Source organism: Aegilops tauschii, chromosome 7 (assembly GCF_002575655.3).
Source record: "Aegilops tauschii subsp. strangulata cultivar AL8/78 chromosome 7, Aet v6.0, whole genome shotgun sequence".
Classification (NCBI taxonomy): Eukaryota; Viridiplantae; Streptophyta; class Magnoliopsida; order Poales; family Poaceae; genus Aegilops; species Aegilops tauschii.
This window is the reverse complement of record NC_053041.3, coordinates 20663738-20667021: the sequence shown is the minus strand read 5'-3', so window position 1 is coordinate 20667021 and position 3284 is coordinate 20663738.

Sequence of the window (3284 nt, the reverse complement as noted above, 5' to 3'; positions counted from 1 at the left end):
CTCGGCGCGACCGCTAGCACCAGGGGCGGTTGGTAGGGCCCCTGAGGGACCGACCTCGGGAGCGTCAGGCGGTTTCAGCTCCTCAGCCTCCGCCTCAGGGTGGTTCGCCCGGGCCTCGGGGGCTTCCATCTCACGAGCATCGGACCGCTCCGGCCTCCCGGCCGCCTCCTCAGGACGGCACGCATGAGCCCCAGGGGTCATCGCCTCGGGAGCCCTGACCAGCGCCGCTTCTTCGGCAGCCACGTCACTGGCGTTCGATGGCGCTTGCCCACCTGCGCCCACATCCTGGGTGAGCATCGTAATGGCAGCATGCAGAGGAACCACAAGAACGGGGCTCTCGCGGGACCCTTCAAGGCCGACCGGGTGCAGCCCCCATTCATCGAAAGGAGGCATCTGCCTCACGAACTCCGCCTTGTCCGAGCAGCAGTACAAGAGGCAACCCCCCCTCCGGCAGATCGGCTGGCACCAGGTCGCCCGTCAAGAGCTCAAGCACCATCCACAACGCCTCGGGAGGAAGCGCGGGCTCGTGAAGCCTTATGGGGTCCCAGCTGTCGGTGTCAAAACCGGCGGATCTCGGGTAGGAGGTCCCTGCTGTCGGTGTCAAAACCGGCGGATCCCGGGTAGGGGGTCCCGAACTGTGCGTGCTAAGGTTGATGGTAACAGGAGGCGGGGGACACTGTCTATGGAGGTAATACCCTACTTCCTGCTTGATTGATCTTGATGAATATGAGTATTACAAGAGTTGATCTACCACGAGATCGTAATGGCTAAAACCCTAGAAGTCTAGCCTGTATGACTACGATTATTATGATTGGCCTCTACGGCTCTACCCCCCCGGTTTATATAGACACCGGAGGGGCTAGGGTTACACAAAGTCGGTTACAGAGAAATGAATCTTCATATTTGGACGCCAAGCTTGCCTTCCATGCCAAGGAGAGTCCCATCCGGACACGGGAGAGAGTCTTCGGTCTTGTTCCTTCACAGCCCATCAGTCCGGGCCATGTTACATAGTCCGGACGCCCGAGGACCCCTTAGTCCAGGACTCCCTCACCTGCTGCCGGAGAGAGTCCACATCGGCCGGGAGTGGCGCTGGAGCGGAGCAATCCGGCACCGGATGAACTCTTTCATCACCATGGGCGCGGCCACCCCGAGATCCTTCAACCTGGCCAGCCGGCGCCAGACGTGGGCAAGCCGCTGGTCGGCAAGCCTCGCATGCCCCCAGCCGGAGCTCGGGACGGCCGGTGCCCATGGGAGCAACAGCAGGGGCTAAACACGCCAACATCAACGAACACCCACCGCTTCCGGAATCCATCCATGACTGGAGAGAGCTCGAAGTTGATCCCCGAGCCGGCCGTCGCCGCCATGGCCTGGATGGTCATGCACCCCGAGCGCTGGCGGGCGTCAGTCAGATGCAGCGAGAAGAATTTCGGAGCAAAGCCACGGAAGGGGCAATTCCCACCATGGCCTCGCAGACGAAGGCGAAGACGACAAGGAGGACGATGGACTGGGGATCCAGGTGCAGCACATTGATTTGATAATGCGAGAGCACGGCGTTGAAGAAATCGGAGAAGGGGGGAACCAATCCCGCCCAGAGGGCCTGAAGATGAAGGGGGACCTCATTGGCCGTCCTATCAATCGCGGCAAGGGAAGCAGGACAAGCCAACGTCGCCTTCCATTCGTTAGAATCGGCGACGAGCGCTGGCCGAACCTTGTCCATCCCTTCTTGGTTGACCAACACCGATCGCTCGACGGCAGGCTTGATGACCGGCGGAGCTGGGGCTGAGGTGCGGGTTTTTCCCCTTCCCTTCTTCTTCTTCTGATTCGGCGCCATGGAGACGGGAAGGATCGGAGCCGGGTCAAGCCAGGGGAGGAAACCCCTGTTTGCTTAAGACAGAGGAGCCATGGGAGCGCGCTGCCAGCAATGGAGGTGAAGCTGTATTGACAGCGGGGGCCGCCTGGCCTGGCGGATATCAAGGATGCGTGGGGGAGTGGAGGCGCACACGTACCAGCGATCGCCATGCGGCGACCAAGGCCGCAGGCAATTTGGGCCCACAGCGCTCCGCACTTGCCCTTTGGCTTCTCCTCGAAGCCAAGTCCGAGCGTGCCTTGGGACCGGGGGCTACTGTCGGCGTCCTGGGAACGGGGGCCAGACTTGCCTGCCTGCGGCCCACGGTGTTGCTCCACCAACGGCCTGGTACGACCCAACTTCGGCAGCAACACCACTAGGTTGGCTCCCGAGGAGCGGAGATATCTATGCAAGGTGCACCTCGCGAGGTTCTCGTGACATGAGCCATGACGACTAAGGCCAGGCAGGCGCCAGCGGGCACAGTGTACCAGTTTCCTCTTTGGTGCCAAAGAGGCAAGCACAGGCGAGGAGTCCCGAGGAATCAAGCAAGGGTTTCCTTATCGGTGCAACAAGACCAAGACCAGCAGGACGGCAGGACGGAGGTCATCGCGGAGCCCACAACAGCGTCATCACCAGAGCCTTTGGCAGGCGAAGACTATTTTTGTCAGGATAGCTTGTACTAGTTGTCTCCCTTCAAAATTGGCCGTTGTGTGATGCCTTCCCGCCTACATTTGGGAAGAGGACCGGGGCCTCTATAAATAGGACTAGCCACCACCATAGGAGATATCTGATCTTGGATCGGATCCATTCCATCCTCACACTCACCAGCTCACCGAGCTCAAGAACACCTCTCCTCCTGAGGCTGTACATCCACTGTACTAGTTCATCCTCAGCTCTCGTGAGGCAGCTCCACCACCACACTGGTGTAGGGTATTACAGCACCCGGTGGCCCGAACCATTATAAATCCCTACGTCTCTTGTTCCCTGGGTTCATCCAAGTTGGCCGTGGAATCGTTAGGTAGGAAGGCTGGGGAGAAAGAGTTCTTCATGCACACCCCAGTGTTCGAACCTCTCAAGGGTCCGCAGAACCCACGATCCGACAGATACACGTGAAACAAGATTTTTACTAAGATAATTTATGATTGGAAGGGAATGTTCAAATGTTGTGGTAACCACTTCACATGTTTATCTTCTTCACATCTCTCTCAATGTAGAAAACATTTGGAGATCAGGGTAACTAAACATAATATTTAAAAGAAGACAACTAAACAGGGTGAAACTAAATCAATATTAGGCAATATATATACACGTGGCTCTAATGGGGTCGTACACATGTTTCACCAGTTCCTAATCCATTACTATATTTTGCGTTCAAGAAGTCTTCGCTATATATGATAGTCTATGTTTGGAGTAGCTCCACTTTTCATGGCTTGCAACA